Source organism: Xiphophorus maculatus, chromosome 11 (assembly GCF_002775205.1).
Source record: "Xiphophorus maculatus strain JP 163 A chromosome 11, X_maculatus-5.0-male, whole genome shotgun sequence".
Classification (NCBI taxonomy): domain Eukaryota; kingdom Metazoa; phylum Chordata; class Actinopteri; order Cyprinodontiformes; family Poeciliidae; genus Xiphophorus; species Xiphophorus maculatus.
In genome coordinates, this window is record NC_036453.1 from 12,655,758 (window position 1) to 12,680,537 (window position 24,780).

Below are 24,780 nucleotides of genomic sequence, written 5' to 3' on the forward strand. Positions count from 1 at the left end.
AAAGTTTAATTTTATCAATTACAATTGGAACTTGCTTGTGATTTTTTAAGAAAATGGTGGTGTCATCTGCTAACTGGCTAATGATTAATTCTGTACCGAAAACGTCTCATTTCTCAATGTCTGCACAGTTTTTAAGATAGCTTGCGTTATCTGCAACCTATCTTAGGTTGCAGATAACTCTATGCAAATTAGAGAGCATATCTCTAATTTGCTGCAACCAAATTAGAGATATGGGGAAAATGGGACACCCTGGAGGAATTCCAACATTAATGTTAAATCTAGCTGTGGTGCCGTTGGGTAGTATTACACAACTATTAATGTTTTGATATAGACCTCTAATTAAGTTAAAGTTTGCTCCAAAACCTAAATGTTCAAGAACTGAACATAACATAACATTAGCATCATCTCTGTAGCTTTGTCCACGGAAGATAATTCAGTTCAAACATTAATTACCGAACACCTGGATTCTTCGCTCATGTGGCCATGGAGTCGTCTTCTCCAGCAGGTCTCGGCTCAAAAAATGTCCTTCTCTTCCGTTTTACCAGTTAGGGTGCCACGGTACATAAACGAGATGTTTTCTACTTCCGGTAATTTTAGACCTCTCTGTAACAACAGCACCACATGCTGACAAAAACAAGAATTACAACCAGTCGGTGAAATAAAAGCAAAACATGGTTTACAAAATACATTTTTGATATGTACCCATTTTTCTCCTGTTTACGTATACATGTGTAGTTCACATGTGTAGTTAATATTCAGCCATATTCATGTTTCAGGTTTGATGTATAGCTCTTCACATAAGCGTATATTTTTGAGTTCCTGTAAGATTGTTGTTATGAGGGGCCGTTTAGGACTAAAACTATGTTTTGTCTCACACACTCTACTAAAGACTCATACACACACACAAAATACTAAAATTACACATATACACTATTAAAATATCACACACACATAGGATACAGACATACTATTCTGAATGATAGGTCGATGTATGTGTGTGTGTGAACTAACACTAGGCTGGATGAATGAATGGGGATGGGACTTGTATTTCTCTGTATGAAAGACTCATTTTTTGTATGTGTTGCCACGGAAGAGGCGGTTGTTACCACAGTGACGTTAGCTTCAAGTGCTAACCTTCAAGGGCGGGGCTTAGATGACGTCAGACTATGACGATATAGGATCATCAGGCATCCAATCAGGATCATTCTTGCCAAGTTTGATGCAGCTCAGTCGAAACATGTGGAATCTAGAGCCAAACATATGGCAATGGCGTTACAGGTCACTTCGCCACGCCGCCACGCTCCATCGAAACCAGTCAGGGTTGGAATACACAACCACTTATACCACAGCAGGTACGGAAAACCACAAAATTCAATCATGTAGAAATCGACTGTTAATCTCTTCATGTTAAATAAAAAATATTACTTAATATTTAAGTACTTAGTCATTATTTCAGCTTGACTCATTCAAAACTGTTCTGATCGTTTCCATAGCAACGATCAGAAGCAAGACCTCCCCCAGAAGTCCAGTGAGCTCACTGATGAGGTCATAGATGACATCATGTACATCACAATAGATCAAAGAAGTTCTAAAGATTTAATGTGTTGCGCTCCAACATTGAGCCCAAACAGTTTTCAGAGACCAGAAGCCAACATGAAGATCAGTGATCATTTCAGAGCATTTTTGGACAACTTTCATTTTCACCGTGAGACAACTGAGGACAGCGAGGACGGATTAAACCCCATAAAGATGACCCAGAACATGAGACGCTTTGAGAAAGACATGAGACCTGTGGAACACTTTTTTAGAAACCTGTCTGCTTTGTCCAGCTGGCGCTCTGTGCACATGACTGCCTGTTTTTTCTTCATCTACATGTGCACAGTGTGGCATGGCTGGACCTTTTCTTTCGTCGTGCTCTTCATGATTCTCCAGCTTTCTGTAAATTATTTAATTTCCAAAGGCTGGAGGATCGAGTGGAGCATCATACCCGACATGGGTGAGCCAGTGGAACATCTACAAGAGAACCTAAATATGGTTCAGATGTTCCACTGGGTTGCCAAAACTGCTCAGAAAACCCAGAAGCTTTTTGGAAACACGGCCGACATGCTTGAGAAGATAAAAAACCTCTGCATGTGGGCTCGGCCAGAGCTCACTGTTAAGATCTATGTGATACTGTGGCTGTTTTTTATCTTCTCATGCATGTTACCATTCCAGCTGCTGGGTTTTATCCTAGGTGTTTCTGTAGGGATCAAGATTTTTATCATCGACTTGATCTTTGAAAGGTTCCCAAAGCTGCGGCAGCAGTTTGACGTCCCCTACAACCTCTGGGCTGATTTACCCACTGACCTGCAGCTGAGGGACCCCAGAAACACCTTGCTGAGCAGGTGGATGGCCAAAGCAAAGGCCCGATGGAGCACGGCCCGAAGGAGCATTTCCAATGCTCTTCTCGGTGCCAGAAGGAGGCTCGTTTTCCCTCCACGCTCCCGCTTCATCGGGACCTTGCATGCATGGCGACGTCGGGTATGGCGACGATAGCGGACCAAAGTGTGTCCCAGGTCTCGCAGGATGACGGGAGCAACTGCTTTTGGAAAAGCGTTTCATGTTCAAGGAACAACCAACGGATGTCTGTGGGAAAAGGTAAGAAATGAAGTCACACCTGACGTTACGGTTTCTCCAGCCCCTCCTCTTGACCATGATTAAGGAACTTTTGGAGAGGAGCTAAAAATAACAAATTCGGAAGATGAAAAAATCCCCAGAACCAAATTATTATTGACCATTTTGAGGCTGGAGAAATCTGACTGGGACTGAACATGTGTCCTGATGTGTTCAGTTAAATGAAATTATGGGATTAAAAGGTAAAAAGATTTGACAGGTTTCCTGTTTGCAGGTTTCTCTCCGGGTGCTCCGGCTTCCTGCCACAGTCTGAAATTAAGACTGTTTAGTTAATTGGCCTCTAAATTGTGCTCAGGTGTGATTAAAACATTTCTTTTCTTTTCCTTGACTAAACCGTTTGCCTGGGTCTGAATTCCTGCCTGGGTTCTTCTGTCTTTATGGGGTTTGCATTTCCTCCTAGTGCATTAGTGGGTTCTCTCCGGCTTCCTCCCAGAGTCCAAAGAAATGATTGTTGATTTATTTGGCTTGTCTAGTTGACCTTTGCCCCATGTCTTCTTCCCTCTCTTTTGCTAAAAGTAGTTTTGGCCAAAACTACTTTCAGCAAATGTCAAACATACATTTTTGTGATTACATTTCATAAATATCAAAAAGTAGTTTCCTGTTTGCAGGTTTCTCTCCGGGTACTCCGGCTTCCTGCCACAGTCTAAAATCACGACTGTTTAGTTAACTGGTCTCTGAATTCTGCTACGGTGTGATTAAAACATTTCTTTTATTTTCTGAAATGTTTGCCTGGGTCATCTTGCTGTGGATTGCCACATGACTGCCCCTTGCTGTGGCAATCCATCTGCTCAGGAAGGTGTTTCTGGTTCAGCTGCAGGTCGGTGGGTAAATTAGCCCAGAAGGTGTAGGGGGCGTCAAACCGCTGCCGCAGCTTCGAGAACCCAGCCTGGGCTCTTCTGTCTTCATGGAGATTGAATGTTCTCCAAGTGGGGCCAAAACTATCCATCCATCCACCAAGGGGGCAACTTCGTTGGCGCAGGAGCCGAATCCCTGGAGGCGGGTCCGGCGGACAATGTCGGCACAGGGGCCGGACCACCTGGAGGCGACGAGGGAGCCCTGGGACCACCTGGAGTCGACGAGGGAGCCCTGGGACCACCTGGAGGCGACGAGGGAGCCCTGGGACCACCTGGAGGCATCGAGGGAGCTCTGGGACCACCTGGAGTCGACGAGGGAGCCCTGGGACCACCTGGAGGCGACGAGGGAGCCCTGGGACCACCTGGAGGCGACGAGGGAGCTCTGGGACCACCTGGAGGCGACGAGGGAGCTCTGGGACTGTGGCTGGCCTTTATCTTCTCATGCGTGTTTCCATTCCAGCTGCTGGGCTTTATCATAGGTGTTTTTGTAGGTGTCTCATAGGTGAGAGACAGTGAGAGGCGTCGGGCAGGAGTGGGCATACTTGTTGCTCCCCATCTCGGCGCCTGTATGTTGGGGTTTACCCCGGTGAACGAGATGGTAGCTTCCCTCCGCCTACGGGTGGGGCGGCGGGTCCTGACTGTTGTTTGTGCTTACAGGCCGAACGACGGTTCAGATTACCCACTCCTCTTGGAGTCCTTAGAAGAGGTACTGGAGAGTGTCCCTCCTGGGGACTTCCTTGTTCTGCTGGGGGACTTCAACGTTCACGTGGGCATTGACAGTGAGACCCGGAGGGGTGTAGTTGGGAGGAACTTGTGCTTTACATCACAAGTCATAGAAATAAACAACAAAGATGTTTATCATTTTTAATCTGTTCTTCAGGTTTCAAAATGTTTTTCTATCCGTTTATCTTCGCAATTTCATGGAGTTTCTGTAGAAATGTGATTATAAATGCTAACATTAGCATTAGCTGCTACATGTTTAGCATTGAGGCTATTTTAGGCTAGCATAGATTCTGACAGGCTAACTGCTTTTAGCACAACTTGAACACACTGGTGTCTCCCAGCATCCAATCAGATCGTTGGCTTTTTGCTGCGGTTCTAATTATTGCTACAATATTTTGTCTGATGTTTATTTCATGAACTCTAATTGGGCCGAATCTTCCTTTAACACTTGAGGTTCTGCAATAAGTTCTATTTACAGTCGTGAACCTCCAGCCCAGATCCTGTCAGCAGCAGCTTTAACCTGCCTGATAGAAACGTTAAGGAGAAGCAGAGCGAACAGAGAGCAGGTGGTACCAGGTGGTACCAGGTGGTACCGGGGCTTTGATCTGCATTGCGACTCGTGGTGACAGTCGGTACCGTGTCTTATATCAGGATGTCTGATATAAATCAGATATTCTTTCTATCTGTCGGTGGACCGACTCAAGCTGCCTGTAGTGAACCGGGCTTTTAGCAGAATGATGAAGTTAAAGTCAGAAGTTTCTCTGCAGCCAAAACATTTCTGTGTTTATGGGCGAGGCGGGTTTTGTCCCGCTATAGCGAGGACGATTATAAAAATATAAATAGAAACAGTTTTTCTAACGTCAGACCTACGTTTTTATTCACAAACCAGTGTATGAAAAAATATTCTTGCCCATAATTTGATAGAGGACACAGATCCTGAATGGGCCAAAGTGTCAGGAAAAACTCCTGAACGAGCCGAACTGTCAGGAATAACTCCTGAACGGGCTGAAAACGGGCCGAACCATCAGGAGAAACTCCCCAACGGGCCGAACCGTCAGGAGAATCTCCTGAACGGGCCGAACCGTCAGGAAAATCTGAACGGGCTGAAAACGGGCCGAACCGTCAGGAGAAGCTCCTGAACGGGCCAAAGTGTCAGGAAAAACTCCTGAACGGACCGAACCGTCAGGAAAAACTCTTGAACGGGCCGAACCGTCAGTAGAAACTCCTGAACGAGCCGAACTGTCAGGAATAACTCCTGAACGGGCCGAAAACGGACCAAAACGTCAGGAGAAACTCCTGAACGAACCGAACTGTCAGGAATAACGCCTGAACGGGCCGAACCGACCAGGGCAAACTCCTGAACGGGCCGAACTGTCAGGAAAAACTGCTGAACGAGCTGAAAACGGGCCGAACCGTCAGGAAAATCTGAATGGGCCGAATCGGTCAAGGCAAACTTCTGAAAGGGCCGAACCGTCAGGAGAAACTCCTGAACGGGCTGAAAACGGGCCAAACCGTCAGGAAAATCTGAACGGGCTGAAAACGGGTGTGTGACACCCCTATAATTGGAGCACACACTTCGGTCCCCCTTTTTGAACAGGGGGACCACCACCCCAATCTGCCAATCCAGGGGACCTGCCCCCGATGTCCATGCAATATTGCAGAGTCATGTCAGCCAACACGACCCTACAACATCCAGAGCCTTAAGGAACTCCGGGCGAATCTCATCCACCCCCAGGGCCCTGCCACCGAGGAGCTTTTTAACCACCTCGGCGACCTCGTCCCCAGAGATTGAAGAGCCCAACCCAGAGTCCCCAGGCTCAGCTTCCTCAATGGAAGGCATGTTGGAGGGATTGAGGAGGTCTTCGAAGTATTCTGCCCACCGGCCCACAATCGTCCCAAGTCGAGGTCAACAGCACACCATCCTCACTATAAACAGTGTTGGTGCTGTACTGCTTCTCCCTTCTGAGACACTGGATGGTGGACCAGAATCGCCTCAAAGCCGTGCGGAAGTCTTTCTCCATGGCCTCTCCAAACTGCTCCCATGCCTGAGTTTTTGCCTCAGTAACCACCTGAGCCGCATGTCGCTTCGCCCGCCGGTACCCATCAGCTGCTTCCGTAGTCTCACAAGCCAAAAAAGGCTTGATAGGACTCCTTCCTCAGCATGACAGCATCCCTCACCTAAGGTGTCCACCAACGGGTTCGAGGGTTGCCACTGCGACAGGCACCGACAACCTTGCGGCCACAGCTCCGATAAGCCGCCTCGACAATGGAGGCACGGAACATGGTTCACTTGGACTCAATGTCCCCCACCTCCTCCAGAACGTGTTCAAAGTTCTGCCAGAGATGGGATCGGTCTCAGGGGATTCCGCCAGACGTTCCCAGCAGACCCTCACAACACGTCTGGGCCTGCCAGGTCTGACCGGCATCCTCCCCCACCCACCACCAGAGCCAACTCACCACCGGGTAGTGATCAGTGGACAGCTCTGCACCTCTCTTCACCCGAGTGTCCAAGACGTACGGCTGCAGAATAAACGACGACAAAGTCGATCATCGAACTGTGGCCTAGGGTGTCCTGGTGCCAAGTGCACATCCTTATGCCTGAACATGTTGTTAGTTATGGAACAACAGAACACCACTAGAGTTCAGATTGGGGGGGCAATTCCTCCCAGCCTAGTGTTAGTTCACACACACACATACATCGACCTATCATTCAGAACAGTATGTCTATATCCTATGTGTGTGTGATATTTTAATAGTGTATATGTGTAATTTTAGTATTTTGTGTGTGCGTATGAGTCTTTAGTAGAGTGTGTGAGACAAAACATAGTTTTAGTCCTAAACGGCCCCTCATAACAACAATCTTACAGGAACTCAAAAATATACGCTTATGTGAAGAGCTATACATCAAACCTGAAACATGAATATGGCTGAATATTAACTACACATGTGAACTACACATGTATACGTAAACAGGAGAAAAATGGGTACATATCAAAAATGTATTTTGTAAACCATGTTTTGCTTTTATTTCACCGACTGGTTGTAATTCTTGTTTTTGTCAGCATGTGGTGCTGTTGTTACAGAGAGGTCTAAAATTACCGGAAGTAGAAAACATCTCGTTTATGTACCGTGGCACCCTAACTGGTAAAACGGAAGAGAAGGACATTTTTTGAGCCGAGACCTGCTGGAGAAGACGACTCCATGGCCACATGAGCGAAGAATCCAGGTGTTCGGTAATTAATGTTTGAACTGAATTATCTTCCGTGGACAAAGCTACAGAGATGATGCTAATGTTATGTTATGTTCAGTTCTTGAACATTTAGGTTTTGGAGCAAACTTTAACTTAATTAGAGGTCTATATCAAAACATTAATAGTTGTGTAATACTACCCAACGGCACCACAGCTAGATTTAACATTAATGTTGGAATTCCTCCAGGGTGTCCCATTTTCCCCATATCTCTAATTTGGTTGCAGCAATGTTAGCAAGCTATCTTAAAAACTGTGCAGACATTGAGAAATGAGACGTTTTCGGTACAGAATTAATCATTAGCCAGTTAGCAGATGACACCACCATTTTCTTAAAAAATCACAAGCAAGTTCCAATTGTAATTGATAAAATTAAACTTTTTTCAGGACCAATGCTAAGTTTAAAAAAAAAGTGAGCTTATAGCCATTCACGACACTCCCCTAAAAGAAATATCTAGCATTCCAATTAAATCTGAAATGAAATACTTGGGAACTGTTATAACCAAAAACCAAGAATCAACCTTAACTATTGAAAACAAGATTAAAGAACGTAATCCAAACTTAACTCATGGCTCCAACGAGACCTTTGTATTTTAGCACTGTGGTGGAAAAATCTATTTCCAAGCACTGTTCAGGTAAAATCACTCAATCAGGTTTATTCATGAATTGCGCACAAGTCAGAGAGCGTGTAGGACAGTCAATAATGGAGCAAGTCTGAACGGAAAGCTCTGCCAGGCAGAGACAACACATGCGTTTTATACAAAAGGGATCCACAGCATAGGAAACAGACTGGTTCCCATGCAGCTGAGAAAAACAGTGTCCAACCTTGTACATGTAACCCAAATAGCTTTATCTTTTTGGGACTATTTAGAAACTTAGAATAAACATAAAGCAATACAACTAGCAGGTGTGACCTTGTTGTAATTTTTCCACATCATTTCCCCCCCTTTTGATTATAAGTAAATATAATATTTAATATTAATCATCATTTCCCTCTTTGGCTAAAAGATATAACATAACACTATCTTGGAAGATGTGACAAAAAGAAAAAAACAACAACAAAAAAAAACATATACGCAAGATACGAAAAACCTACCGGCATTCACTTATTGAACCCTGTAACAATATGACTGTCAGGTAGGAAAAGTTATCCTGCAACCCCTCCTTGCCAGGGAGACGGTCCTGTATATGTTTGTCCAGGAAAATTGTGGAGGTATCACACCAATGATTGAAGACATGAAAAAATCAAAAAACACACACAAAAAATTTAACACAAAAGCTAAAACCAAAAGTTAAAAGAACAAACAAAAAAAAAACAAGAAATAATAAAATCAGTAGTAAAAAAAAAACAAAAATCAGTGTCGAACAAAAATTCAAGCTTAATAGAAAACCTTCCCGATAAGTAGCTAGAAATACAATTTGTACTGAATCACATTGAGCAATTTAAAACCAATGCCACAACAATTCTTAAAAGGAAACTCCAACTAAAACTTAAAAGGAAAAAAACTAAAAAGAAAAAAAACTAACATATTTCCAGATCAAATGAAATGTAAAATCAAAATATAAAATGCATATTCAGAACATGCAGAAAGGACAGGCATTTGTTTTTGTGAAACATAGACATTTCTGTAATGTGCAAAGCAGGATAGGAAAGCTAAGCTAGGATACTAGCTTGAAAATATCAATGATTAACTATTTAAAGACAAAAAAGCCAAACATTACACATTAACCTCCTCATCACTGGAGGACAAAAAGTCCAAGTCATCAGATTCATCACTCAGGTAGGTAGGGTTACGGAACTGATTGGTTTTGTGAGTAAGGAAAGTGTACTTCAGGAGATGAACGTTAATGACATTTTCTACTATCCTTTTAAGTAGGGGAATCACATAGCAAGATAAGATCACTAATATCCCCAATACAATAAACACAGGTGTGAGAAGTTTTATTAGGAGTTGTCTCCAACCGTTACCTGAAAATCACGACAACCAATCGGACGGAGAAGCATGGTCATCATTAAGAGCGTTCTTTAGAGCTGTCAGGTTAGACAGTGCATGAGCAACAGCACCACCATCTTCATCATCAGCTGGAATAAAAGTACAAGAAGAAGCACCCACCATCACACAACCCCCCTGTAGAAGCTGCTAGTTGATCTAGAACCATTCTATTTTGAAGAGCCATTAGGCTTAACGCAGTTAATTCGACTTTAGCTGCTCCAAGACCAACCAAAATATCATTAACAAATGACTCAAACCTGTAACTCAAAGTCTCCACACGAAGCATAACTTTACCAATACCTAAGGAAGGAAGGATAGAACAGCCCTCTGACCCCGAGTCCACAACTTGCCATCCTCTGAGACATTTGAACCCCAAATCGGGTCATGCGGGTCTATGGGTTTTTTTATACTGCCAACAACATAAGAATGCTTTGCTATAACTGGGGCACACCTACCGGCCCAATATGCTGGGAGAGCCAGGTAAAGGGAATATCCACAGAGCCAGAACATATCAATTCGGGGCAAAGTGCCAAGGGCATCTGGCACCTGGTAATAAGGGGAACAGATAGTTCCTGGAGGAGCTCGAGAGTAATTAAGAGAAGCATTGTTAGCATACGGAGCGCAAGGAACAAGTACAGATTTGCAATATGAATGGGGTATATTGTCCGTAAATGTAGGAGTGTGACCTATCAGTTCAACTTTGGAATTCAAAAAACAGTCAAATCCTACTTCAGGTGGAATGTGAACAGGGCCAATGAAAGGTTCCTCAAAGAATGCGTTGGTGACCTGAAAGAGCTTTGTGGAACCATTAAGAGCTGGAAGTGGAGGAGAATTCAAAATGTCTGGAAACAAGTCAGAGATGTTTGGATAAGGCTGTGGAATCACCATTGGGGAGTGGGCAGCTAAAGGCATGTGTGAGCAAACATAGCAATTTGACCTGTTCAATATGGAAACCAGTGTGCTGCAATATACTTAGCATAGTGGTACCACAAATTCAAGGCGTAAGGAGTGGAATGTTTAAGTTGCAAATCAATGGTAGACAGCCATTTAATATCTCGCAATTCATGTAGAGGAAAATTTTCCACCTTATCAGAGGGAAATAAACCCCACCACCTGAGTGATACAAACAAACAACAAAAAATTAAAAATAGCCAACACAAATAATTGCAATTGGAACAAGATGAAAGGGTGATCGCCGTCATGATGAACTCCCTTTTTCTTTCTTTCTCTCAGGAACTCTTTTAATATTTATTTTAATCTTCGATCCCCACTTCGACCATTCGCCAGTGGACCAGCAATAGTTCTTTGGTTGGGGAGCCTTTTGATGTACAAAACAACCAATGTTCGTTGATGTGTTTGTCCCTTCTGTATTCCTTTGTGTCGTCTCTTTTCTTTTCCCGAATGATGGGTGTCAGAGGTTACTAGCACTTAACACCAAAATGAAGGTATTCAGCGATGCAAGAAATGAAACATGGCTGTCTGCGGTGTCAGAGGTTACTAGCACTTAACACCAGCAGCAGTAAGGTCATTTATCCTCATTCAGAAAGTTGCGTGTCGTCCTCCTTGGTATGTTGTTCTGTCGACTGCTGGACGAATTCCTCCCCGTCAGGATGAGTGTCCTCTCAAGGCTCCGGTACCCGTTTACACTGGCTGGTGTGAATCCACGTTGCCCGCTCTGCAACCTTAACAGCCGTAACTGTGACGAGTAGCACTTGAAACAGTCCCTACCAGCGTTTGGAGTTCCAATGCGTCCTCCGAAAGTCTTTCACCATGACCCAATCACCGGGTTTGATGGCATGTAGTGGAGTCTCGGCAGGACATGGCAATGCGTCTTTCACCGTCTGAAAAACTTGAGAAATCACATTCGACAGGTTTTGACAGTAAGACAACTTTGCATCATCACGGACAGAAGTGGAAGGAAGGACCTTTCTCTGAGGCCGTAAACCCAAGTTAGGAGATCTGCCAAACAGGATTTCAAATGGACTGAGGTTAATCCTGGCTCTTCTTTGCATCCTCATATAAGTCAAAACGATTGGTAGGGCTTTAACCCATGACAGACCTGTTTCCTCACAGCATTTAGCTAGTTTGGTCTTTAAAATGCACTCTGTGGGTAATACCCGCAGTGAGTTTTTAGAGTCGTACCTAAAACTTTCCCACTTCAGTTAATGCAGCATTAACAAAGTGTGTGCCATTGTCACTGCTAATCCTGTCAGGAATACCCCATCGTGGAATCATTTCAGTCAGCAGAGCTTTAGTTACGGTGTGACTGTCCACATGCTTTGATGGTAAAGCTTCCACCCATTTGCTAAACATGTACAAGCAAAAATTTCTTCCCCTCAGCAGGGGAAGGTTCAATAAAGTCCATCATCAAATAGTTAAAAGGTCTGTCAGGTGGAGGCTGTGCAGCCTGAGATGCGCTCGCACCTCTCCCTGTATTGTGTGTTGCACAAATCATGCATGTTTTACAGTGTCTTTGTGCAAAAGAACTGAATCCTTTTGTAAACCAGTGTGCTGTAAGTGCAGCAATCATTCCAGACTTTGAAACATGGTCAAAACCATGAGTCAGTTTTGAGAAGTGTGGGAAAATATGTTTAGGAAGGCACGGCTTGCCATTTGGACCCATCCATATTCCATTTTCATAAACAGCCCCTGAGGATTTCCATTCTTGACGTTCCCCAGGGATCTTTGCCTTTTTTTACAGGACATATTGGTGAGCGAACTGGAGAGTTATTACAGGGAACAATGATGCCGGCTTTTTGTAGAGCTTCAAAAAGACGTTTTATGCCTTCAACAGCTTCAGGTTTGAGGGGATTTCAGGGTAATAACTTGTTCACACCCTTTAATTAGACCTACATCATATTTGCTTTTAGCCCAAAAGTCATCAGGAACTTTAGACAGCGCTTTTGGTAGTGAAGACAGATCTGTGTGAGATAAAAAGCATGTTCCAAAATTTAGGTCTGTGGTAGGAATCAATTCCACAGTTTTTTGACAGTGCACTGCACAATGAAACAATTTTTTGAATGCCGACATGCGTTCAGAAAACATTACATTTGGGTCAGCAGGTGAAATAATCCAATCAGTCTCATTTTTACACGCATGAATAAATTATCCTACATCACTCTATTCCAATTCTTGCAATTTTGCCACAAAAAAAACGGTCTCTGCTCAGCTGAGAGAGAGACAGCCAAACCTGCTGTGTGTGTTTTCCAAAACAAAGCAGATGTTGACAGTTTTCAGAAGGAGCTCGGAAACATCGCTTCTCATAATCACAATCAGCTCCCAATGAAACATTAGAAATGCAGCTTAATTCATCATGCTGTTTAATATCGGAAAAAAAGAGATATTAAAGTTTTTACTTCTGCAAGAAGTTGTTCTGAAAGAATTGAATTTGGAAGCTTCCATTTATATACATAGTTAAGAGCAGACGAGTCAAATTTCACAGCTGTGTGAGTCCAATCAGGCCGCGATGCAACTTTTACGCCCTCCGGTGTCGAGACAAGATGAATCCCTAATCGGCACATCAGATCTCGCCCTATAACATTTACTGGGCACATATCTGACAACAAAAATGAATGTTTGAAAGAGAATCCTTGAGGAGTTTTACATGCAATAGGGGTAGTAATTATCTCCTTTACTACCTGACCTCAGGCAAACAGACAGTGACTAGACAATTCCCACTAAGTTTTGGTGGAATACTAAATTCTTTTTTTCTCACAATTGAAGATGTTGCTCCGGAGTCAACCATAAAGGACACCTTTTTCCCTGAAATAGTCAAATCAAAAGTCGGGACGGCCTTTTATGCATGAGATGCAAAATGAGCATAAGTTTGCTTTTTAAGGCCAAATTTCTCTTCTAAGTCAGAAATTGCATTTAGAATTTTGTCAAATGTGTCACTGTCAGCAAGCAGCTCTTCTTTGCCAGAAACAGGAAAAACAGGAGACTCATTCAAATCCTCACAGTCAGCAAGCAGCTTTTCATTGCAAGGAGCAGGATCACTGACATTCACACAATTTGCTTGTATAGGTGTGTGTGTGCATTACGTTACACTCGGTTGAGTGCACCCCCTGAGCCGATCCGTCCTTGCTCGCCCCTTCTAGTCAATCTGCCATGTTCCTGTAATTCCTGGGACAGTGCCGGCGGTAATGACCAGGCTCCCCGCAACTGTGACAAACATCAGCATCTCTGTTGTGAGGAGCGTAGCCTCGTCCTCGCCGGCCACGGCCTTGTCCTCTGGGTTGTCCTCTTTCTCTCCTCGATTGATCATAGTACATTGTAACAGCAGCCAAATGAAGTTCTTTTTCCACCTTGTCCTTTTGCTCTCTGATGCGGCTGTCCACTTGCTGCTGTGCATGTCTGGCATAACGTCTGACATCTTCCAAATGGGGTTGCTCAGCCCAACCCACATAGCTCTGTTTCAGTTTCTTTGAGATGTCTGGTAGCAATCCTTTAATTATGGCATCACAGGTAATACTTTCCCAAGGGCCAGGTGGAGCTTGATTGTTGAAAGTATCTGGCCTGGCATGGCCTCCGTATGTTGTAATGGTGTCCATAAGGCAATGAATGAAGTCATCAGTACTCCCATTTGGTTGTTGTTTTCTTTTTTATGTATAGATGGAGGCCATGTCTATTCGGACTGGAAACGTAATATTTATGGTATTTGCAAGTCCAGTGAGAATCGTTTTATAATTGTCATTGTCACTGTCATCCCAGTCAATGTTCTTTAATTGGTCCTCAGGTATGGTCAAAAAGACATGAATTTTTGCCAAATCAGTGGGTTCAAATTTTCTGGCCAGAAGTCTCCACAGTTCTGCTCCCGTAGGCCGGAATTCACGGCAGAATTCACCGAGCTGGTCAGCAAAGACAGTTCCAGAATGGAGGGGATTAGTTAGATTTTTTGCAGGTCCTCAATGTCCTGGGTGGTCCAAGATCGAAAGACGACATCTGGTCCATCAGACCCATAACCTCAACCATGGGTGCATTCAACTCAGTAGCCACGCTTGGCTTCGAAGATTGTCCTTTGTTCCTGTCTCTAGATCTGAGATCATCTTCTCTCCTACCCTTTTTTTAACATCTTCAGTTGAAAACTTGTATTGGACGCGCCATCTTTTCATCCTCTTCATCACTGAACAGTTCTTCATCCTCAGGCACAAGAATTTCTGCCACCTCCTTAGAAGGAGCGGCAGCTGCTGCTGCAGCCGTTGTTGTTGTTGAAGGTTGAGGGACCCCAGCTGTTGGTGCAGGTACCGCTTGTCGTAGTGGTGGAATCGGGTAGGCGTTGAGGTCCGGATCCAACACAGAGAGAGCACTCAAGTCCGGGTACAGATGTGTGGGAAGAGAAGAAGAAGAAGAATTGTAAGGTGCGGGCTTAACTCCCTTTGTTTCAGATGCAGTCACAGAAGCAGAAACATTTTCAGATTTAATCATAGAAATAGAAGCATTGTCATGTCGCCCTGCTATTTTCCCAGAATCATCCTTGCATTAAACCATTTGTTCAGCATTTTTCTGTTGTTCCCTACAGTCATTTTCCATGTAGAAAATGACTGGACTATGTAGAAGTAGTAGTGATAGTTTGTGGACTCATTTTACGCGATAAAAGATGAAACTAAAAGAAAAGGCGTTTGATAAAAGACGGCGGGAGCAGCCACTCTATTTGCTGCACTATGATTTGGAGATGAGTTATGTTTTTTTGTAGTTAACATTTTTAACTGAATAAACATTACCACATATAGTAAATATATATAAAAATGACATTTACATATAGTAATAAACATTTCCACATATTACCTCTGATGTCCACCAGACTCTCAGTTGCCATGTCAACAGTTTGGGATTCCCTCCGTTCTTATGTCACCGCGCTTTCTGATTGGCTACCTGTCTCATTCAACAGGCTGCGTTCTCGCTCCCAGTCAGGGAAAAACCCCACAGGCTGTGATAATCGGGCCAAGACAATGTTGAATATGCCCGATTTTCAAACGGGCATATTCAACACACCACACACTGCAGGACGTTGTAAGATTGTCGTAAAGAAAAAATCAGGGCAAAAAAAAAAAAAAAAAAGCTTCAGCAGGAACACCAACATGCAGAAGCATTATCTGACGGTTCACCCGCCGGGCTGCAGCAAAACTGCCAAGTCTTGACAGGTCGTAATAAAAAGGTTGGGGACCACTGCTTTACTATTTTAGAATTTGTAAAATTTCATTCATGTCACTTATATATGAATCAAAGTGTAAAAGTAAGACATCCAGTATATTAGATGGACTTCGGACAAGATGGTGGAGGGAATAGGAGTATAGTCAGTTAGCTCTCCAGAGTCGGGTAAAAATGCCCACAACAAAGTTGGAACTCGACAGATAAATCTAAAGCATAAGTGGGATAAGCAAGAGAAGAAGCCGGAAAAACTATAAAAAGCTTGGGGCTTAATGGCATTAAGCCCCATCAAGATAACAAACAACATGAGACGCTTTGAGAAAGACATGAGACCTGTGGAACACTTTTTTAGAAACCTGTCTGCTTTGTCCAGCTGGCGCTCTGTGCACATGACTGCCTGTTTTTTCTTCATCTACATGTGCACAGTGTGGCATGGCTGGACCTTTTCTTTCGTCCTGCTCTTCATGATTCTCCAGCTTTCTGTAAATTATCTAATTTCCAAAGGCTGGAGGATCGAGTGGAGCATCATACCCGACATGGGTGAGCCAGTGAAACATCTACAAGAGAACCTAAATATGGTTCAGATGTTCCACTGGATTGTCAACAGAGGTGGGGACTCGAGTCGTTAAAATCACGACTTGAGACTTGACTTGAAAAAATGCTCAAAGACTCAGACTTGACTTTGACTTTCATGCCATTGACTTGGGACTTGACTCGACTTGAAGCTGTTTACTTGAAAAGACTTGATATCTTTTACTCAAAGTCTTAAAATTTAAAACACATATTTATAAAGTTTTATAAAAACTGTTTTAGAGCTTTTTTGGACAACTTCCATTTCCACCAGGGGGCGATTGAGGAGAGAGAGGACGGATTAAACCCCATGAAGATGACCCACAACATGAGACGCTTTGAGAAAGACATGAGACCTGTGGAACACTTTTTTAGAAACCTGTCTGCTTTGTCCAGCTGGCGCTCTGTGCACATGACTGCCTGTTTTTTCTTCGTCCTGCTCTTCATGATTCTCCAGCTTTCTGTAAATTATCTAATTTCCAAAGCCTGGAGGATCGAGTGGAGCATCATACCCGACATGGGTGAGCCAGTGGAACATCTACAAGAGAACCTAAATATCGTTCAGATGTTCCACTGGATTGTCAAAACTGCTCAGAAAACTCAGAAGCTTTTTGGAAACACGGCCGACATGCTTGAGAAGATAAAAAACCTCTGCATGTGGGCCCGGCCAGAGCTCACTGTTAAGATCTACGTGGGACTTTGGCTGTTTTTTATCTTCTCATGCATGTTTCCATTCCAGCTGCTGGGTTTTGTCATAGGTGTTTCTGTAGGGATCAAGATTTTTATCATTGACTTGATCTTTGAAAGGTTCCCAAAGCTGCGGCAGCAGTTTGACGTCCCCTACAACCTCTGGGCTGATTTACCCACTGACCTGCAGCTGAGGGACCCCAGAAACACCTTGCTGAGCAGGTGGATGGCCAAAGCAAAGGCCCGATGGAGCATGGCCCGAAGGAGCATTTCCAATGCTCTTCTCGGTGCCAGAAGGAGGCGCGTTTTCCCTCCACGCTCCCGCTTCATCGGGACCTTTCATGCATGGCGACGTCGGGTATGGCGACGATAGCGGACCAAAGTGTGTCCCAGGTCTCGCAGGATGACGGGAGCAACTGCTTTTGGAAAAGCGTTTCATGTTCAAGGAACAACCAACGGATGTCTGTGGGAAAAGGTAAGAAATGAAGTCACACTTGACGTTACGGTTTCTCCAGCCCCTCCTCTTGAACATGATTAAGGAACTTTTGGAGAGGAGCTAAAAATAACAAATTCGGAAGATGAAAAAATCCCAGAACAAATCATTATTGACCATTTCGAGTCTGGAGAAATCTGATTGGGACTGAACATGTGTCCTGATGTGTTCAGTTAAATAAAATTATGGGATTGAAAGGTAAAAAGATTTGACAGGTTTCCTGTTTGCAGGTTTCTCTCCGGCTTCCTGCCACAGTCTGAAATAAAGGCTGTTTAGTTAATTGGTCTCTAAATTGTGCTTAGGTGTGATTAAAACATTTCTTTTCTTTGAATAAACCGTTTGCCTGGGTCTGAATTCCAGCCTGGGTTCTTCTGTCTTCATGGGGTTTGCATTTTCTCCTAGTGCATTAGTGGGTTCTCTCCGGCTTCCTCCCAGAGTCCAAAAAAATGATTGTTGATTTATTTTGCTTGTCTAGTTGACCTTTGCTCCATGTCTTCTCCCCTCTCTTTTGTTTAAAGCAGTTTTGACCAAAACTACTTTTAGCAAATGTCAAACATACATTTTTGTGATTACATTTAGTCATTATTTCAGCTTGACTCATGCAGAACTGCTCTGATCGTTTCCATAGCGCCCAAAATGCTGAGGTGTTTTGACAAAATCCAGTTTTGGTTCCAAAGACGGGACAACTTCCTTGACTCGCCCAGCACATCGGACACAGAAAGCAGCGACGACGTCGTGACGAAAACGCGCTTCTTGCCCAGAGAGGAGGAAAAGCCAAAGAGTGATTTGAATGAGGTTAAAGGACTTCTAGAATCGCTTTACAGAAAGAGCTGAAGAAACTGAAAGATGAGCCCCTCATAGATTCACTTAAATACAAACTGGAGAAAGAACGATCCAAAAGCATTGAGCTGGAACAGAAAGTCATAAAATTAGAAGTTCAGGATTCTCCATCTCAGTCATCAAAACCTCCATCCCCTTAACCAACAGAAAAACCTAACGAGAGCTTTGTGAATTGGCTTCACAATCGTTTCGGAGTTTACATGGAATACTTCTGTTTCCAGCCAGAGGAGACGATTGTGGAGAGAGAGGACCCATTACGTCCCAGGAAGCTAACTGACAACATTAGACGCCTTGAACAAGATTTCAGACCTGTGGCATACTTCATGAGCAACCTGTCTGCCTTATCCAACTGGTACTCTGTGTACACGACTGCCATTGTCTTCATTGTGTACATGTACGCAGCGTGGCATGGCTGGACCATCCCCATCTTCCTGCTCCTGTTGATTCTCCGCCTTTCCCTAAAGTATCTAATTTCCAGAGGCTGGAGGATCCAGTGGAGCATCGTACCTGACGTGTGTGAGCCACTGGAACATCCAAAAGACAACCTAAATGTCTTTCAGATGGTCCACTTGGCTCTCATTGCTGCTCAGAAAGCTCAGAAGCTTTTTGGAAACATGGCCAACATCCTTGAGAAGATAAAAAATCTGTGCATGTGGGTCCGGCCAGAGCTCACCCTAAAGATCTATGTGGGACTGTGGCTGGCCTTCATCTTCTCATGCATGTTTCCATACCAGCTGCTGGGCTTTATCATAGGTGTTTTTGTAGGGATCAAGTTATTCATTATTGACTTGATCTTTAAAAGGTGCCCCAAGCTACGGCAGCGCTTTGACGCCCCCTACACCGCCTGGACCAACTTACCCACCGACCTGCAGCTGAAGGAGCATGGCAACACCGCCCTGAGCAGATGGATTGCCACAGCAAGGGCCTGAAGGAGCATTTGTAATGCTGCTCTTCTCAGTCCCAGACGAGAAGAAAGTGGCGGCTGATACCACAGCACAAAGAGAGGAGCTTTTCACGAGGCTTTCAACCTTCCGGAGAGTGAGCGCCCTCTGCCAAGTGTGTGAGAACGGCTGGCCTGCTGCCTGATAGAGACAGGAAGACCCCAAAAAAGTACATAAGTCCCAGAGTCCTGTACGTTACAGAGAACTACTTGTGTATTGAGAGCTACAGGAATAAGAGAAATATAGCCATCAAACTTAATGACATCACTGAAGTCAAGAAGCATAAGGCTTTCTCAGTGCTACCTGGTTCTGGGATGGGGATTTCAGTAGCAATGCCTACCACCAAAAAGCCCATGTTGTTTACTGCCATGACGCACAGAGATGAGGCGTTTGATGCCATCTTCTCCCAGCACACAAAGATGGTTGAAAAGGCTTGAGCCAAAGATCCAGAGACATACAGTAGTGTTAGATCGTTCTCAACATACTGTTAAGGATCTGCGTTGCTGTCCTTCACACCATGTTTTCAAAGTAACTTAAAGTAGCTACTTTGGAGTACTGTGGAGTGAGTTCCCTGCAGTTCTTGGACATTCAGATTTGTGCAGAGTAACAATGTTTAGCGTTACGAAGACGCTCGTTCCCTTCATTATCCCACTTGGTTGGGGCCTTGGATACGTGGCGACCACGGGTATGGAGAAGATAATGGACTATTACTTTCCTGGGAAGGAGTTGGACACAGTTGTCTCTCAGTTCTCTCAGGATGATGAGAGCGACTGGTTTTGGAAAGGTGTTTCAACTGATTGAGTGCCGCTCCCTTGTTGTAGAACTCCCTTGTTCTGCTGGGGGACTTCAACGCTCACGTGGGCAATGACAGTGAGACCTGGAGGGCTGTGGTTGGGAGGAACGCTTCCCCCCTCCCCCGATCTGAACTTGAGTGGTGTTCTGTTGTTGGACTTCTGTGCTCGTCATGGATTGTCCATAACGAACACCATGTTCAGACATAAGGGTGTCCATATGTGCACTTGGCACCAGTTTGATGATCGACTGTGTCGTCGTTTCATTGGATCTCCGGCCGTACGTCTTGGACACTCGGGTGAAGAGAGGTGCAGAGCTGTCCACTGACCACTACCTGGTGGTAAGTCGGCTCCGGTGGTGGGGGAGGATGCCGGTCAGACCTGGCAGGCCCAAACGTGTTGTGAGGGTCTGCTGGGAACGTCTGGTGGAATCCCCTGTGAGACAGAGCTTTAACTCCCATCTCCAGCAGAACTTTGAACAAGTTCCGGGGGAGGTGGAGGACATTGAGTCTGAGTGGGCCATGTTTCATGCTTCCATTGTCGAGGCGGCTTATCGGAGCTGTGGCCACAAAGTTGTAAGTGCCTGTCGCGGTGGCAACCCTCAAACCCGTTGGTGGACACCTTCGGTGAGGGATGCTGTCAGGCTGAAGAAGAAGTCCTATCAGGCCTTTGTGGCCTGTGGGACTCCGGAAGCAGCTGATGGGTACCAGCGGGCGAAGTGGCATGCGGCTCAGGTGGTTACTGAGGCAAAAACTCAGGCGTGGGAGCAGTTTGGAGAGGCCATGGAGAAAGACTTCCGCACGGCTTTGAGGCAATTCTGGTCCACCATCCGGCATCTAAGGAGGGGGAAGCAGTACAGCACCAACGCTGTTTATAGTGGGGATGGTGTGCTGCTGACCTCTACTCGGGACATTGTGGGCCGGTGGGCAGAATACTTCGAAGACCTCCTCAATCCCACCAACATGAAAAAATTAAATAAAATAAATAACCCAGTCTTTTCGATGTGTCTGTCAAACGTTCATTCAATGTTTGTTTAGTCTTTTCAATGTGTGTGTCAAATGTTCATTCAATGTCTCACAGCTAGTGACCAGTCGGGTCACCATATACCAGTTCACTTGGACCTCTGGGCTGGGACTCGCCATCCCAAGTTCTGGAGAGGATGATCTTGACCTGGAACAAGGCCAAAGTAAAGCATCTTAAAATACAGGATGCTAATATCAATAAAGCTTAAGCTACAATTCAAAAAGATCTTTCATCATTTCTCAAGTTTTTTCCATGTTGTACAACAATATTCAAGTTATCAGAGTTCAATATTACCAACACATCAGTAAAACTAAAGAAATTAGCTTTCTATCTATCTATATATTCAGATATATTTATATGAATATATTATATGTATATATAATAAATATTTTTAAATTAAATATAGTATATATTATATCTGAATATATATATATGTATATATATATATTCAGATTCAGAATTTCGCACAAGACCTCTTTTAATACAGTACACGGAGCTTCAAATAAAAGGGGTTCTTTAATTTAGAAAAAAAAAAAAAAAATTTCCCTCTGAGTTGCAAAAAATGAAAAGAATGAGGTTCAATATATGGAAAAAATATATATATATATTTCTATCTATAACACTATATTTAACATCAGAATGTGGATTAGAACCTCACATTAGCTCTGACCTACTCAGAACAGAAAGTTCCCAAGCAATGCCAACAGAAAAGCACATTACAGCACCATGAACCATGAATTAGCACCGTTGAAATATTGGAACATGTGCTAATAGAAAAATAAGTGCAACTACATAGAAAAAACACAACATACACAATAATAATAAAATCTTACAATACAATTTTATTTTTATTAAATTTGATCAGTTACTCGGTATTTTATCCAATTTTCAGCGAATTTACTGAGCCAACTGCCAAGCGCGTGCTTGGCAGTTGGCTCCGATGCTACACGACGCTACAAGGGGATTTTTCTGGGCTTCAGCCGCTCACAAGGGAAGCTTTCTGAGATTTAATATAAACGGATTTACTATTTTGAATTATATATTTTGCTAAACTATCTTAACGTTGTTTTTTCTTACAGATTTCCAAGAGTCTGTCAAATTTGACAAGATCTCCAGGCTATTAGCGGAAACAACCGTTAGCGCTGAGCTCTCAAGCGTGTCTGACGTAGTCTGAGCAAAATCTCAGCACATCAGTTAAAGAGGCGGGACAATCAACCTCATTGGCTGATGTGAAATCACACTGTGCCAGCTATTGGTTGTTTAATCTGTCACTAAAAGCAATCACTAAAAGCATGTCAAAGTTTTTAAAGATTTTTAGAACTTTTTATCTATATTTATGAACATATTTATTAACTTATTTTTTTAACTTTATTACTTTTAACTCTTACTGTATAATAAGACATGAAATCTATTTATACTTTTTAATCTTGTAGAAGAAGACATTAAATCAACATCTATTAATTATTTACTTGTGTTTTTAACACTGGGTTACAGTTGGGATTCCCCCCTGGAGGAGTTGGAACAAGTGGCTGGGGAGAGGGAAGTCTGGGCCACCCTTTTTAAACTGCCACCCCCACGACCCAACCCTGGATAAAGTGGAAGAAAATGGATGGATGGAGTAAAAATATTGTAGCGATAGTAAAAATAAGTAGTAAATTCAAGTCTAGGATTCCCGTACAAACCCTGTTTTATGGCACATTTCAGCAACAAGGTAGCTCTTGGTGCAGGCCCAGGTAGAGCAGCCTGCTAAGCTCCACATTCCTACTCTTCCTCACTCACACATGGATCAGATTTTCTCATTTAATCTGGTGATAAAATAATTTAAACCTATAATTTAAACTGTTCGGCTACCTGACGGGCTGCCGCGTCAGCGAGGCGTGCCAACTCGCCCAGAGGGAAGGTGAGAGGAGCAGACAGAACCTCGGGTTCTGATGGAGACCGGCAGAACCTGATAGTGAATTTAAACTGGAGCTATAAACAGTGTTTGGCAATGTGTGTGTGTAACCATGGTGATGTGTGTGTTTAGGCGACCACGGCCTGGCCCTGCTGCTGTCACAGGCCTCAGGGGTCACGGTTCTGCCGCCAGCTGTTGGACCTGCAGCTGGCCGACTGGAGCCGGACGCAGACTGACCTCCATCTGAGCGAAGAGCGGTTGCGGATCTTCGCCCTGCCGGTTCTGGTTCTGAACTGCTCCGTGTCTGCAGGTGTGGCAGTCGTCCGGGTCAGCGGTGAACGTCTGCTCGGTGAACGAGCAGACGTGAACGAGTTGGAAGTTTTTAGATGTGCCACAGGTACAAAACACTGGAATGAAATGGCTTAATTATCTCCTCCTTGTGTAGATCAGTTCTCCAGAGCCTTAATGACCTAATTATTCCATTCAGGTATGGTGCAGCAGAGGCACAACTAAAGGTTGCAGGACACCGGCCCTTGAGGACTGGAGTTTGACACCTGTGCTCTACAGCGACAGGTAAACCTGAGGCACCAGAACCGGTTCCAACTCACTTCACTGAACCAGACAGTCAGTAGAACCAGATGAATCAGGTTCCACCTTTTCCTTTTAAACAGTTTAAAGTCGATCCTTTAAAAAACGATCTGTGTTCCTCAGATCATCTAATCTGTTTGACCTGCAGTTCGTACCACAGCCTCTTTTTTGGAAACTTTTTTTAAGAGTTCTCCAAAAAGACATCCCCAAAATGAATTCCATACATCTCAGGAACTACAAGGTGTATTTGACTGGTTCAGGTATCAAAATAACGGTAATATTCCTGAGAATACTCTAGAAGTCTAAAAATCAACACTTGTATTACTGAGAAATAACAAATACATATGGTACACAGTGAAAAAATACTAAATAAAAATAATAAATTCTAATAGAATACATTACGTAATGTGGATTTTCCTTAAAAGCATGCAGTGGAAACATAGAACCTCTAGCAATTCACAATACAGGTTCTGACCAATTACTGGACCAAATTTCATTCCAGAAAACTGAAGCATAGACATTTTAGAAAGGTATTGGTTAATAAAATTCTAGGCAAACATTCCAAATGTGCCATTTTTGGACATTTTGACACTAATTACAAAATTCTCTCTCTTTTTAAAATTTATTTATTTTTTCCTATATCTTGCTATAAATATTATTTGCAATTAATAACAGTGATTTTTTGTAAACAATATAATAGTGAATTACTACTAAAAAGCACAGTCCTGGGCGCTCTGGTTATAGAAGCATTGAGTCAGAAAACCAAACATACAGGGGAGATTTTATGCAGCCCATTGGTTGATTTGGGTGACTGACACATCTAACAGCCAATAGAATCAGGTTGATAACAAAATCCCATAGCAACATCATTCACCAATCATAAACGAGCTGAAACGCATTTGCGTAAACCACCGGAAGGCTCCAGCTAACAAAGAAAGTCGTTTGAGTATATAGGCGGTATCCATGGAGACAGATAAGTTGAAAATGGTGAGAAATCACATCAGTGTGACACAAAAACAGATTACAGTACCTGAGTGTAAATATTTACTCTAACATGGATTATGACCACAAATTCAGATTTTCGCACAAGACCTCTTTCAATACAGTACACGGAGCTTCAAATAAAAGGGGTTCTTTAATTAAAAAAAAAAAAAAAAAACTTTTCCCTCTGAGTTGCAAAAAATGAAAAGAATGAGGTTCAATATATGGAAAACTGAATGACCCGTATTGTATCAGTAGAAAACCTTAGCTTCAGTGAAATGGCGGGCTAACAACCCTATTAGCACTCAATAGAGTAGCAACGCAGCTTCACATA

General features: G+C 43.5%; 1 pseudogene; it reads left to right on the plus strand.

Annotated features, from left to right (window-relative positions):
* Positions 1-18,024: 18,024 nt before the first annotated feature.
* LOC102219192 lies at positions 18,025-19,606 on the plus strand (annotated as a pseudogene).
* Positions 19,607-24,780: the final 5,174 nt, after the last annotated feature.